The 15,518-nt window shown below is 42.1% G+C and overlaps 1 protein-coding gene across 10 annotated transcripts in view; it reads left to right on the forward strand.

The window, feature by feature from the left end:
* The window catches only part of DENND2A (DENN domain containing 2A), a 97,203-nt gene that overhangs the window by 17,179 nt on the left and 64,506 nt on the right, over positions 1-15,518 (forward strand). The window contains exon 2 of one of the 10 annotated variants that reach the window (XM_049893422.1): positions 1,657-1,766. The exons of 8 other annotated variants lie outside the window; for them this stretch is intronic. The gene's annotated coding sequence lies outside the window, so the exon portion shown is untranslated. Of the gene's footprint in view, position 1; positions 1,767-15,518 lie in introns of those variants that run through there. One more of the 10 variants, XM_049893423.1, reaches the window with a different exon arrangement.

The raw sequence follows: 15,518 nt of genomic DNA on the forward strand, positions 1-15,518 counted from the left end.
CCAGGGGCAGTAGTGGGCCGGTCAGTGGTGTGAGCATCCAGCCAGGGGCTCAGGGCCAGCCAGATGGAGGTCAGATTACCGGAAAGGCTGCAGGGGGCAAAGGGGCCACAAAACGGCAGCCTGAAAGGATGGGTGTCGAGGTGTGCATGGTGGGCAGGGGGAGAAGAGGCACAGAGGGGCTGGAGACTATGTGCTCTGAATAAAACCAAATCCTGAGAGTTTCTCCAGTGCCTACTTTGTATGTGGGAGTGGCTGAGGGACCTGGACTCAGCTCTGCTAACCTGGATGCAGTCACTTCCAGTGGAGACTCGGGAAACCTTAATCCCTCCTGACCTTGGTTTCCTCATCTGCACAGGAGAGGTGATCGTGCTGGTGTGAGGATGAGGTGAAATAACCGGTGTGAATTCTTGCCTAGTGGATAGTGACTGCTCAATAAATGTCAGCCATTCATTCATTGTTGCAGTTTAATTGGGGGTGTCAAAACATGAACATGTGGGAATGTGAATAAGAAAGACATGAATAACAGTGGAAGCCAAGCACAGGAGAACATAAGGTTATACACAGGTTCTCAAATGGAGATAGGTTAATAATAGTTGTATGGAAGTTCAGAGGAGAAGGAAGAACTTTAGTTTGGGGTGGTGGCCAGGGTAGGTTTTATGGGGGGAAAAAATACGAAACAAAAGAATCAGTTTGTCATTACATTAACCCTGTGTGTGCCAGAGTAGAACTCAACCCCATAGGGTTTTCAATGGCTAATTCTTCCAGTGGTAGATTGCCAGGCCTTTCTTCCTAGGTGCCCGAGTGGACTAAAATCTCCCAACCTTTTGGTAGCAGCCAAGTGCGTTAACTGTTTGCCCTACCCTGGGACTCCAAGGTTTTATGGAAGAGTTGGGATTTAAGGTGGATTTGGGAGGATGTGCAGGAATATAATAACAGGAAAGAATGTAGGATGGCAGTTAACTGAGTAAATGAGTAGGAAGGAAAGCGTGGGCGGCGGGGGCACTGAATTCACTGAGGCCCAGGCATCATTTTGTTAATAGGACGTTCTAGCTACTCTTGGGCTCATGATATGCGTCTGGACAGAGTATTTCATTTATATCCATTTCAGCTGCAAGACTGATCGGAAGGATGTTACACTGAGTCAGAGGCTCCCGGGGTCTCTTGGGTGGGTCTTGGCAGGTCTCTCGTTCTCTGTGCCTCTCTCTGCTGGTGACCAGTTTTCTCCGTTTCTTTGGTTTCTGGTCTCTGTCTCTCCTTCTGACCCTCTGTCTCTCTTTCTTTCTCTCTGTGGCTCAGGCTCCACTCCATGTCCTTTAGCCTGCTGACACTGTCTCATTTCCTCCCCGGCACGGGGCAGACAAGCTGCAAACACCATTTTCTTAGAAAAGAAGACAAAGCATTCAGCAGGAGCCAGTGGCTGCCGTTACCTGGGAGCTGTGGGCAAATGGTTTTTGTTGTATTTTTTTAAATCTCTCAATGTCCTAGTAACAAAGAACATTTTTCACTTTTAAAAAAACTACACTAACCCCAGAGATCTCCCTGGGCTTCTGAGAAGCCTGACTCCTCAGCTGACAAAAGAAAAAGAAAAAACACCGTCACCAAAAGTATGTAACTTTAGACCCAGGTTCTCCTGAGACAGCTTTTCTCGATTAACAGGAGCCATTTGGGGGAAGAGACGGCAGTGTGGAGGAGGTGAATGAGCCCAAGATGGGGCTACAGGCCTCAGGTCCTGCTTCTGCCGCCATGCAGCATGTGGCCCATGCAGGGTGAGTGCGGCTCTGACTCCCTGCACTGATGCCCGTCACCTTCGTCTGTTCCTTCCTCCTTGAATTTCCTCACTAGTCCAGGCCCTCTGAAAACACTGTCATCCATATGCTGGTTCCCAGTGACTGGGTCACAGAGGAGGAGGAGGAGGAGGAGGAGGAGGTGGAGGGCTGGGTCAGCCAGAGCAGGCGCCACTCCCCACGGGGTCCTGGGAGAAGGGGCTCAGCACTTCCTGAAGGGAAATGACTCCCATAAATAGATGGAGGGATGGGAAAATGGTTCCGTCATCCCTTCTCTCCTGTCAGCTCAGCTCTTCTCTGATCGCTCGGACTCAGCAGCTTCTTGTGGTATTTTTCATTCACACATGTCCCTGCCAGCGGGGGAGGGAGGAAGGAGCGATTCTGCTTCTCATATGCATATTGCTTGTATACTCTGGGTCCAAAATAAGAACTGCAGGAGGCATACATGGACTGCCTTTTATTTGTACATTTACCCCAGGAGTCTCTCATTAGTCCATTCCAATATAAGATCAGAGTTTTTTTCAGTGGGGTTTTGTTGGGAAGGAAGGAAGAAAACTGTACACCTTCTAATACCATGTCCTACTTAACTTCATTCAAGGGTTCATCGGATCTTCCAGTAATCATCCTTATAATATGCTGTTCAGCTCCTCAGAAAGGTGGTTGCTGTTATTAAAAAAAAAAAATAGGTGCTATTAAATTGTCTCAAACTCACAGGGACTCTATGTACGATGGCATGAAACACTGCCCAGTCCTGCACCATCCTCACTATCATTGCTCTGTTTGAGTCCATCGTTGCATTAACTGTGTCAATCCATCTCGTTGAGGGTTTTCCTCTCTTTCACTGATCCTCTACTTTATCAAGTATGATGTCCTTCCCCAGGGACTAGTTCCTCCTGAGAACACGTCCAAAGTACATGAGACAAAGTCTCGACTCCTCGCTTATAAGGAGCATTCTGGCCGTTCTTCTTTCAAGACAGATTTGTTTGTTCTTCTGCCAATCCGTGGTATATTCAATATTCTTCACCAATGTCACAGTTCAAATGCATCAAATCTTCTTTGGAAAGGATAGGTCTCATGAGATTGGCCTTGCTAGGACGTCAGATATTCCTAACACCTCCAGTGTCATGAAGAGTCTCCTTGGGAAGGGAAAGGAACTCTAGAGCTGCTGTATGACCTTCATGGTGTGATGGGAATGACCAGGTCACACCCAACCTCCCTGGCAGGCTGTTTCCTGGTGCCAGGCTGAGGCAAACCACATGGAAGGTTGCTGAAGTTTGTTCGGCTTCAGCCACACGGATGCAGGTTCATGTTTACAACAGTCACACACACAGTAGCTTTCCTTGTTCACTTTGGGAAAGTAGCTGAACATAACATGACACTATGTGTTAGTGTGGATTCTTTTGGTTAAAAATAAGTTACCAACTTGAGCTGGTTTAAGCAAACAAGGGTATGAAGATATCTTGTGTAACCCGCAGACGGGAAAGCAGCCCGGCCTCAGGAGTAGATGGGATCCAGCGAGTGCGAAGCTGTCTTTCCATTGGTACCATTCTCCTCCGCAGCCCAGGTCTTGCAGCACCTTAGTCCACGTGGCAGAAAATGGCTGCCTCATAGGCAGTTTACACATTGCAGTTCCGGCCACGCAGAGTGACGCAACTTCCTAGGACTGATATCTGATTGGCTGAGTTTCGTGAGTTTCTCCTCGAGAGCCAATCAGTTGTGCCTGAGGGTGGAGTCATGTAGTGCAAAAATGGCTGCCCGTGGTGGGTTCCTGTGGGTGAGGTACCGGTTCCCAGTGAGGAAGGCGAGCTTCTGTGTCGGTAAGAAGCCTGGTTCCTCACATTCACTAAATACATTCTTGGAAAGGAGGCGGTGACGCAACAGACCAAGGGCTTTGGGGCTAGACTCACCTCTTTAAATGTCAGTGCTGCTATTTAGCAGCTGTGTGCCTGTGTTAGTCATCTGCGACTACAACAGAAATACCACTTGTGGATGGCTTTAACAAATAGAAATTTGTCTTCTCACAGTCAAGCGGGCTGGAAGGTTGAGTTCAGAGCTCCGGGGGAAGGTCCCTATCATCAATGTTCCCCTGGTCTAGGAGTTTCCGAGCATAGGGACCCCAGGACCAAAGGACACGCTCCACTCCTGGAGCTTCCTTCTTGGTAGCATGAGGTCCCCATCTCTCTGCTGGCTTCTCTCTCATTTTATCTCTTGCAAGATAAAAGGTGATGGAGGCCACACTCCAGGAACTCCCCTTATATTGGATCAGGCCTGTGACCTGAGCAAGGGTGTTACATCCCACCCTAATCCTCTTTTCCCATAACCGAATCTTGTCTCATTAACCACAGGCGGTGATTAGGATTTATAACACATAGGAAAATTACGTCAAATCACAGAACGGAGAACACCCACATAATAATGGGAATCATGGCCTAGCCAAGTTGACACATTTTTTGGGAGACACAATTCAATCTGTGACAGCGCCTCAGTTTTCTTTTCTGTAAATGAATTTGACTTCCCATTCCATCCCTGGTACTGTGCTAGGGGCTTAGATGCGTTCTTTTTTTGGTAACAGCTTTATTCAGATACAATTCACGTGCCAATTCACTCATCTAAGGTGTACAATTCACTGGTTTTTTAAGTATAATCAGAGTTGTGTAAATGTCACCAGTGTCTCATTTGAGAACATTTACATCACCCCAAAAAGAAACCTATACCCCTTAGCTGTAATCTCTCAAGTCCCCATTCCCACCAGCCCTTAACAACCACGAATCTACTTCCTGTCTGTGTAGGTTTTCCTATTGAGGGCATTACATATAGCTGGAATCATACACTGCGTGGCCTTTTCTGACTGATTTCTTTCATTTAACGTAATATAATGTTTTTAACTTCGTCCATCTTGTAGCATCAGTCAGTACTCCATTCTTTTTTACGGTTGAATAATCCATCGTACGGATATATCCATTTTATGTATCCATTCATCTGTTGCTGGACGTTTGGGTTGCTTCCACTTTTTGGTTATTATGAATAATCCTGGGACCCTCTGTATACAACTTTTGTGTAGACATACAGTTTCACTTCTCTTGGCAGGATACATTTATTTCTAAGGTTATATTTGCAAAGTGCTTCATGCGGGGCCTGACGGTGTTAATTCCCTTACCCTGACCTCCCCTGAGTGGCACAGATGGTTAAGTGCTTGACTGCTAACGGAAAGATCGGTGATTTGAACCAATCCAGACATGCCTTGGAAGAAAGCCTGGTGATCTGTGTCCAAAAGGTCACGTTGTTGTTGTTAGGTGCTGTCCAGTCAGTTCTAACTCAGCGACCCTACTTAAAACAGAGTGAAACACTCCCTAGTCCTGTGCCATCCTCACAATCGTTGCCATGTTTGATCCCATCGTTGCAGCCACTGTGTCAATCCATCTTATTGAGGGTCTTCCTCTTTTCCCTGACCCTTCACTTTACCCAGCATGATGTCCTTCTTCAAGGGCTTGTCCCTCCCGATAACATGTCCAAAGTACATGAGACAAGCCTTGCCATCCTTGCTTCTAAGGAGTATTCTGGCTATACTTCTTCCAAGACAGTCCTCAAAGTGACATCTTTACTATTCAACACTTTGAAAAGGTCCTTTGCAGCAAATTTGCCCAATGCAGTTCATTGTTTGATTTCTTGACTGCTGTTTCCATGAGCGTTGATTGTGGATCCAAGTAAAATGAAATCCTTGACAACTTCAGTCTTTCCTCTGTTTGTCATGATGTTGCTTATTGGTACAATTGTGAGGATTTTTGTTTTCTTTAGGCTGAGGTGTAATCCACACTGAAGACTGTAGTCTGATCTTCATCAGTAAGTGCTACAAGCCCTCTTTGCTTTCAGCAAGCAAGGTTCTGTCATCTGCATATCACAGGTTGTTAATAACAGAAAGGTCAGAGCCGTTGAAAATCCTGTAGAGCAGTTCTGCTCTGCACATGGGGTCGCCAGGAGTCGAATCAACTCAAAGGCAACTTTTTGTTTTGACCTTCTCTGATGGTTATAAATGAGTTATTTCCTGTTTGCTACCTGTAAAGGCAATCAGTGCCCTCCAGAGAGCCTTTCCCCTGTGAGGCCAACTTTCAGGTTATTGGCTGCATGATTCTGGCATCACTGAGGTGCAGCAGTGGACTCTTGGGCTCCAGTGGTTGGTTCTTGCGCCGGGGTTGTGAGCAGCTCCCTAGTGTTCTGGTTGGGGGAACTGAGAGACAAGTGCCACAGTTTGAAGAGAAAAATTGTTTGCAGTAGAAAGATATGCATTGGATTCTCAATTCTGCTACTTAAACTACGTGCTTTTGGGCAAAAGTCTGCCCCTAAATCTTCTCATCTTGAAAATGAGAACACCAGTGACTGTGTCTGGAAATGAAGGCGGGTGGGCTTTATACGTGCTGTAAGGTGTGCATTTAGAAGTAACATGCTGTACAAATGCATTGTAGGCTCTGGGGCTACCACAGAGAAAGAACCTGCAGACTTTTGAAACTCTGTCCAAGGCATGACAAAGTCATAGGGCAGCTGGGGCACTTCAGGAGTTTTGGTGGGAAGGTGAAAATCTGGGTCTGCGTTCACCTCTCAGGGCTGCAGCTCTTTGTGAAACTCCAGATCTTGCAGGTGCCATGGAGGCTGGATGAACCCCTAAAACTATTGCCCTGAGAGAATATTTAAACCTTAAACCAGAAATCTCCCATGAAGCCTTCTTAAAACCAAACAATAGTTTAGCTTAATCAGTAAAGAATGTCTGCCTTGACCATTGCAGTCTTTCAAGGTCTATACATATGGGACCAAATTGACAACAGCAACTCAAAAGATTAGATAGGAAACTTAGGAGCAGTGAGTTTATCTTATTGGGGGAGGAACCACTCAGAAAAGGAGGGTGGGAATGGTTGTACAACTCGGGGAATGTCATCAGTGTCACTGAATGGTATGTGTAGAAAGTGTTGTATTGGTGCATGTTCTGCTGTGTATATTTCCAACAACAACAAAATAAAAGAGTTTAAAAAAAAAAATTACAGCCCAGAAAACCCTATGGGGCAGTTCCACTCTGTCCTACAGGATCGCTCTGATTCCGAACTGGGTCAATGGTACACAACAACAACAACATGCAGTAAACTGGCTTTGTAAGGTTCTTATTTCCTTTAATTTCATGAGCAGTGAAGGGTTCCCATGTCCAGAAAGCCCTTGAATCCCCAAAAGAGCATTTTAAAAGTACCTTTAATATATAAAAAACCCAGTGCCATCGAGTCGATTCCGACTCACAGCGACCCTATAGGACAGAGTAGAACTGCCCCATAGAGTTTCCAAGGAGCGCCTGGCGGATTCGAACTGCCCACCCTTTGGTTAGCAGCCGTAGCACTTAACCACTACGCCACCAGGGTTTCCCTTTAATATATAATGTTAACACTTGGTGAATTTGGAGAAAGCGTATATGAGAGTTTTCCATACTCTTCTTATAACTGTTCTGTGTGCTTAAATTTATTTTAAAATCAAATCTTAAAGTGTTGATATGCTTCTTGTTGGAGCCCTGGTGGTGCAGTGGTTAAGCATTCATTCAGGCTGCTAAGCAAAAGATCGGGAGTTCAGATCCACCAGCCACTCCTTGGAAAACCTATGGGGTAGCTCTACTTTGTCCTGTAGAGTTGCTATGAGTCAGAACTGACTCAACGGCAACGGCAACAGGTTTGGTTTTTGGTTTATGCTCCTGGTAACATGTTGGTAAAAGCTTTCAGAAATCCTACACAAGCTGTGTTCACAGATTCTGCGTAAGTTGACTGATTGACCGCTGCAGAGATCCTGAGCGGGTCAATTAGGCATAACCACCCCACAGAGTCAGTGTGGCCTCTCATCCAGTGCTCCATGCTTCCTCGAGTGTTCATTCCGCCATCCTGAGATCATGCAACATGCCTTTCTCCCACATGCCCCGAAGGAAACTCAGCCTATCCTTCAAGCCCAACTCACCTGCAGCTCTTCCACGGAGCCACCTCACCTTCACCTGCCCCCCTTTGCTCTTTGCTTGTAACACACCTGTTTTCTTACCATATTGTGTTTTGTGTTGTAGACATTCATGTCCATCTGATTTCCTGTATGAAAATGAACACTCGGAGAGCAAGGCCCACGCCTTACTCATTTTTCCACTTCCCACAGGCTTCACTCAGTTCCCTGGGTGAAGTAGAGAGGATTCGTTTGAAGAATGAATTCCATGGATATTTTCTTGTTAGCTGTTGGTCCCCATAGAATCTCTGTTTGGACTCGTTGAAACATCTGCCCTGCACTAAGGGGAAGGTGGTGATGAGAGTAAATATTGCTTACCCTGCCGTTTGTGGAAATACCACGGTAAAGCAAAGTAAGTTGTGGAGTGATGGACCCTGCCGAGCCAGATGACAGGCAGCAATGTTTGTTGCTGTGTGGTAACAATAGGGCCTTCTGGGGGACACCGTGGGGCAGACGCAGACACCCACAGACAGCAGCAGGGTTCGCATTTTTCCTGCTATTTGTCGTAGTAATAATACCAAAAAAAAAAAAAAAATTGCAATCGAGTCACTTCCACCTCACGGTGACCTTGTGTGTCAGAGTAGAACCTTGGTGCATAAAGTTTTCATGGCTGTGACTTTTTGGAAGCAGACCACTGGGCCTTCCTTCCAAGCCACCTCTGAACACACCCGAACCACCAGCCTTCCAGATAGTAGCCGTGTGCTTAACCGTTGGCACCACCCAGGGATTCCTATGGTAATGAGGATGAACGTTTACTATAGAAAACTTGGAAATATGGTTTGTTGTTGAAAATAAAGATAAATACAAAGAACAGAAAAAATCATTCCGAGTTTCTTACGCACTGACAGCTACTTTTACTCGTCTGTGCATTTTTAGGTGTACATTTTTGAACAGGAATAGACCCCCTCCCCCTTTTAAATTAATGTTGTTTTACTCATATTGGGTGTAGGCTTTTGGATCCAGGTTCTTTCGGCTAACATTACAACATGAGCATAGTAATAGTCTTTTTTTTTTTTAAGTTTATCTTTTTAACTTACTTTTTCTAGCAACAGCTTTATTGAGTTGTATCTCACATACAATACAGTTCACCCATTTGAGGTGTACAATTCAATGGCTTTTAGTGTATTCACAGAGTTGTACAACCATCATCACAACAAATATTAGAACATTTTCATCACCCCAAAAAAGAAATCCCATATCCATTAGCAGTCACTCCCTGTCTCAGGCTGGGTTCTCTTAAAAAAAAAAAAGCAAAACCAGTAAAGCGTATAAATATATATGCATAGAGAGGGTTTTTTTTGTTTGTTTGTTTGTTTTAATAATTTTTATTGAGCTTTAAGTGAACGTTTACAAATCAAGTCAGTCTGTCACATATAAGCTTATATACACCTTACTCTGTACTCCCACTTACTCTCCCCCAATGAGTCAGCCCTTCCAGTCTCTCCTTTCGTGACAATTTTGCCAGTTTCTAACCCTCTCTACCTTCCTATCTCCCCTCCAGACAGGAGATGCCAACACAGTCTCAAGTGTCCACCTGATACAAGTAGCTCACTCTTCATCAGCTTCTCTTTCCTACCCATTGTCCAGTCCCTTCCACGTCTGATGAGTTGTCTTCGGGAATGGTTCCTGTCCTGGGCCAACAGAAGCTTTGGGGACCATGACCACCGGGATTCCTCTAGTCTCAGTCAGACCATTAAGTCTGGTCTTTTTATGAGAATTTGGAGTCTGCATCCCACTGATCTCCTGCTCCCTCAGGGGTTCTCTGTTGTGTTCCCTGTCAGGGCAGTCATCGGTTGTGGCCGGGCACCATCTAGTTCTTCTGGTCTCAGGAGGATGTAAGTCTCTGGTTCATGTGGCCCTTTCTGTCTCTGGGGCTCATAGTTATCGTGTGACCTTGGTGTTCTTCATTCTCCTTTGATCCAGGTGGGTTGAGACCAATTGATGCATCTTAGATGGCCGCTTGTTAGCATTTAAGACCCCAGACGCCACATTTCAAAGTGGGTTGCAGAATGTTTTCGTAATAGAATTATTTTGCCAATTGACTTAGAAGTCCCCTTAAGCCATAGTCCCCAAACCCCCGCCCTTGCTCCGCTGACCTTTGAAGCATTCAGTTTATCCCGGAAACTTCTTTGCTTTTGGTCCAGTGCAGTTGAGCTGACCTTCCGTATATTGAGTATTGTCCTTCCCTTCACATAAAGTAGTTCTTAAAAAAAAAAAAGTAGTTCTTATCTACTAACTAATCAGTAAATAACCCTCTCCCACCCTCCCTCCCTCCCCCCCTCGTAACCACAAAAGTATGTGTCCTTCTCAGTTTATACTATTTCTCAAGATCTTATAACAGTGGTCTTATACAATATTTGTCCTTTTGCCTCTGACTCATTTCACTCAGCATAATGCCTTCCAGGTTCCTCCATGTTATGAAATATTTCACAGATTCGTCACTGTTCTTTATCGATGCGTAGTATTCCATTGTGTGAATATACCACAATTTATTTAACCATTCATCTGTTGATGGACACCTTGGTTGCTTCCAGCTTTTTGCTATTGTAAACAGAGCTGCAATAAACATGGGTGTGCATATATCTGTTCGTGTGAAGGCTCTTATTTCTCTAGGGTATATTCCAAGGAGTGGGATTTCTGGGTTGTATGGTAGTTCTATTTCTAACTTTTTAAGAAAACGCCAGATAGATTTCCAAAGTGGTTGTACCATTTTACATTCCCACCAGCAGTGTATAAGAGTTCCAATCTCTCCGCAGCCTCTCCAACATTTATTATTTTGTGTTTTTTGGATTAATGCCAGCCTTGTTGGAGTAAGATGGAGTCTCATCGTAGTTTTAATTTGCATTTCTCTAATGGCTAATGATCGAGAGCATTTTCTCATGTATCTGTTAGCTGCCTGAATATCTTCTTTAGTGAAGTGCGTGTTCATATCCTTTGCCCACTTCTTGATTGGGTTGTTTGTCTTTTTGTGGTTGAGTTTTAACAGAATCATATAGATTTTAGAGATAGGCGCTGGTCGAAGATGTCATAACTGAAAATTCTTTCCCAATCTGTAGGTGGTCTTTTTACTCTTTTGGTGTGAAGTCTTTAGATGAGCATAGGTGTTTGATTTTTAGGAGCTCCCAGTTATCTGGTTTCTCTTCATCATTTTTGGTAATGTTTTGTATTCTGTTTATGCCTTGTATTAGTGCTCCTAGGGTTGTCCCTATTTTTTCTTCCATGATCTTTATCGTTTTAGTCTTTATGTTTAGGTCTTTGATCCACTTGGAGTTAGTTTTTGTGCATGGTGTGAGGTATGGGTCCTGTTTCATTTTTTTGCAAATGGATATCCAGTTATGCCAGCACCATTTGTTAAAAAGACTATCTTTTCCCCAATCAACTGACACTGGGCCTTTGTCAAATATCAGCTGCTCATATGTGGATGGATTTATATCTGGGTTCTCAATTCTGTTCCACTGGTCTATGTGTCTGTTGTTGTACCAGTACCAGGCTGTTTTGACTACCGTGGCTGTATAATAGGTTCTGAAATCAGGTAGAGTGAGGCCTCCCACTTTCTTCTTCTTTTTCAGTAATGCTTTACTTATCCGGGGCTTCTTTCCCTTCCATGTGAAGTTGGTGATTTGTTTCTCCATCACATTAAAAAATGTCATTGGAATTTGGATCGGAAGTGCATTGTATGTATAAATGGCTTTTGGTAGAATAGACATTTTTACTATGTTAAGTCTTCCTATCCATGAGCAAGGTATGTTTTTCCACTTAAGTAGGTCCTTTTTAGTTTCTTGCACTAGTACTTTGTAGTTTTCTTTGTACAGGTCTTTTACATCTTTGGTAAGATTTATTCCTAAGTATTTTATCTTCTTGGGGGCTACTGTGAATGGTATTGATTTGGTTATTTCCTCTTCGATGTTCTTGTTGTTGATGTAGAGGAATCCAAGTGATTTTTGTATGTTTATCTTATAACCTGAGACTCTGCCAAACTCTTCTATTAGTTTCAGTAGTTTTCTGGAGGATTCCTTAGGGTTTTCTGTGTATAAGATCATGTCATCTGCAAATAGAGATAATTTTACTTCCTCCTTGCCAATCCAGATGCCCTTTATTTCTTTGTCTAGCCTAATTGCCCTGGCTAGGACCTCTAGCACAATGTTGAATAAGAGCGGTAATAAAGGGCATCCTTGTCTGGTTCCTGTTCTCAAGGGAAATGCTTTCAGGCTCTCTCCATTTAGAGTGATGTTGGCTGTTGGCTTTGTATAAAAAAAAGATGCCGTTTATTATGGTGAGGGATTTTCCTTCAATTCCTATTTTGCCGAGAGTTTTTATCATGAATGGGTGTTGGACTTTGTCAAATGCCTTTTCTGTGTCAATTGATAAGATCATGTGGTTTTTGTCTTTTATTTATATGGTGGATTACATAAATGGTTTTTGTAATATTAAACAAGCCTTGCATACCTGGTATAAATCTCACTTGGTCGTGGTGGATTATTTTTTTGATATGTTGTTGAATTCTATTGGCTAGAATTTTGTTGAGGATTTTTGCATCTATGTTCATGAGGGATATAGGTCTGTCATTTTCTTTTTTTTGTGATGTCTTTACCTGGTTTTGGTATCAGGGATATGGTGGCTTCATAGAATGAGTTAGGTAGTATTCCGTCATTTTCTAGGCTTTGAAATACCTTTAGTAGTAGTGGTGTTAACTCTTCTCTGAAAATTTGGTAGAACTCTGCAGTAAAGCCGTCCGGGCCGGGGCTTTTTTTTGTTGGGAGTTTTTTGATTACCGTTTCAATCTCTTTTTTTGTTATGGGTCTATTTAGTTGTTCTACTTCTGATTGTGTTAGTTTAGGTAGGTAGTGTTTTTCTAGGATTTCATCTGTTTCTTCATGGTTTGCAAATTTGTTAGAGTACAATTTTTCATAATAATCTGAAATTATTCTTTTAATTTCAGTTGGGTCTGTTGTGATGTGGCCCATCTCGTTTCTTATTCGGGTTATTTGTTTCCTTTCCTGTATTTCTTTAGTCAGTCTGGCCAATGGTTTATCAATTTTGCCAATTTTTTCAAAGAACCAGCTTTGGGCTTTGTTAATTCTTTCAATTGTTTTTCTGTTCTCTAATTCATTTAGTTCAGCTCTAATTTTTATTATTTGTTTTCTTCTGGTGCCTGATGGATTCTTTTGTTGCTCATTTTCTATTTGTTCAAGTTGTCGGGACAGTTCTCTGCTTTTGGCTCTTTCTTCTTTTTGTATGTGTGCATTTATCGATATAAATTGACCTCTGAGCACTGCTTTTGCTGTGTCCCAGAGGTTTTGATAGGAAGTGTTTTCATTCTCGTTGCATTCTACGAATTTCTTTATTCCCTCCTTAATGTCTTCCATAACCCAGTCTTTTTTCAGGAGGGTATTGTTCAGTTTCCAAGTATTTGATTTCTTTTCCCTAATTTTTCTGTTATTGATTGCCACTTTTATGGCCTTATGGTCTAAGAAGATGCTTTGTAATATTTCGACGTTTTGCATATTCTTGGATTCTGCAAAGGTTTGTTTTATGACCTAATATGTGGTCTATTCTGGAGAATGTTCCATGTGCGCTAGAAAAAAAAGTATACTTTGCAGATGTTGGGAGGAGTGTTCTGTTTAAGTCAATGAGGTCAGATTGGTTGACTGTAGCAATTAGGTCTTCTGTGTCTCTATTGAGCTTCTTACTGGATGTGCTGTCCTTCTCTGAAAGTGGTGTGTTGAAGTCTCCTACTATAATTGTGGAGGTGTCTATCTCACTTTTCAGTTCTGTTAAAGTTTGTTTTACGTATCTTGCAGCCCTGTCATTGGGTGCATAAATATTTAATATGGTTATATCTTCCTGGTCAATTGTCCCTTTAATTATTATGTAGTGTCCTTCTTTATCCTTTGTGGTGGATTTAAGTTTAAAGTCTATTTAGTCAGAAATTAATATTGCTACTCCTGCTTTTTTTTGCTTGTTGTTTGCTTGATATATTTTTTTCCATCCTTTGAGTTTTAGTTTATTTGTGTCTCTAAGTCTAAGGTGTGTCTCTTGTAGGCAGCATATATACGGCTCGTGTTTCTTTATCCAGTCTGAGACTCTCTGTCTCTTTATTGGTGCATTTAGTCCATTTACATTCAGCTTAATTATAGATAAGTATGTGTTTAGTGCTGTCATTTTGATGCCTTTTTATGTGTGTTATTGACAATTTCATTTTTCCACTTTTTTGTGCTGAGACGTTTTTCTTTGTAAATTGTGTGTTCCTCATTTTCATAGTATTTGACTTTATGTTTGCTGAGTCATTACGTTTTTCTTGGCTTTTATTTTGAGTTATGGAGTTGTTATACCTCTTTGTGGTTACCTTAATATTAACCCCTATTTTTCTAAGTAAAAACCTAACTTGTATTGTCCTATATCGCCTTGTATCCCTCTCCATATGGCAGTTCTGTGCCACCTGTATTTAGACCCTCTTTTTGATTATTGTGATCTTTTACATATTGACTTCAATGATACCTGTTTTGAGCGTTTTTTTCTTTTTAAAATTAATCTTAATTTGTTTTTGTGATTTCCCTATTTGAGTTGAAATCAGAATGTTCTGTGATCTTTTGTTGTGCTGGTATCTGATATTATTGGTTTTCTGACCAAACAATTTCCTTTAGTATCTCTTGTAGCTTTGGTTTGGTTTTTGCAAATTCTCTAAGCTTGTGTTTATCTGTAAATGTTTTAATTTCGCCTTCATATTTCAGAGAGAGTTTTGCTGGATATATGATCCTTGGCTGGCAGTTTTTCTCCTTCAGTGCTCTATATATGTCATCCCATTGCCTTCTTGACTGCGTGGTTTCTGCTGAGTAGTCTGAACTTATTCTTATTGATTCTCCTTTGTAGGAGACCTTTCTTTTATCCCTGGCTGCTTTTAAAATTTTCTCTTTATCTTTGGTTTTGTCAAGTTTGATGATAATATGTCTTGGTGATTTTCTTTTTGGGTCAATCTTAAATGGGGTTCGATGAGCATCTTGGATAGATATCCTTTTGTCTTTCATGATGTCAGGGAAGTTTTCTGCCAACAGATCTTCAACTATTCTCTCTGTGTTTTCTGTTATCCCTCCCTGTTCTGGGACTCCAATGATATGCAAGTTATTCTTCTTGATAGAGTCCCACATGATTCTTAGGGTTTCTTCATTTTTTTAAATTCTTTTATCTGATTTTTTTTCAGCTATATTGGTGTCAATTCCCTGGTCCTCCAGATCTCCCACTCTGCATTCCAATTGCTCGAGTCTGCTCCTCTGACTTCCTATTGAGTTGGCTAATTCTGTAATTTTATTGTTAATCTTTTGGAATTCTGAATGCTGTCTCTCTATGGATCCTTGCAACTTATTAATTTTTCCATTATGTTCTTGAATAATCTTTTTTATTTCTTCCACTGCTTTATCAGTGTGTTCCTTGGCTTTTTCTGTAGATTGCCTTATTTCATTTCTGAGGTCATCCCTGATGTCTTGAAGCATTCTGTAAATTCGTTTTTTATATTCTGCATCTGGCAATTCCAGGATTGTATCTTCATTTGGGAAAGATTTTGATACTTTAGTTTGGGGAGTTGTAGAAGCAGTCATGGTCTGCTTCTTTATGTGGTTTGATATCGACTGCTGTCTCTGAGCCATCTATAAGATATTGTAGTGATTTATTCTATATTTGCTCACTGAGTCTTATCTTGTTCTGTTTTCTTTCAATGTACGTACATGGGCT

The sequence above is a fragment of the Elephas maximus genome, chromosome 8 (assembly GCF_024166365.1).
Source record: "Elephas maximus indicus isolate mEleMax1 chromosome 8, mEleMax1 primary haplotype, whole genome shotgun sequence".
NCBI classification, from domain to species: domain Eukaryota; kingdom Metazoa; phylum Chordata; class Mammalia; order Proboscidea; family Elephantidae; genus Elephas; species Elephas maximus.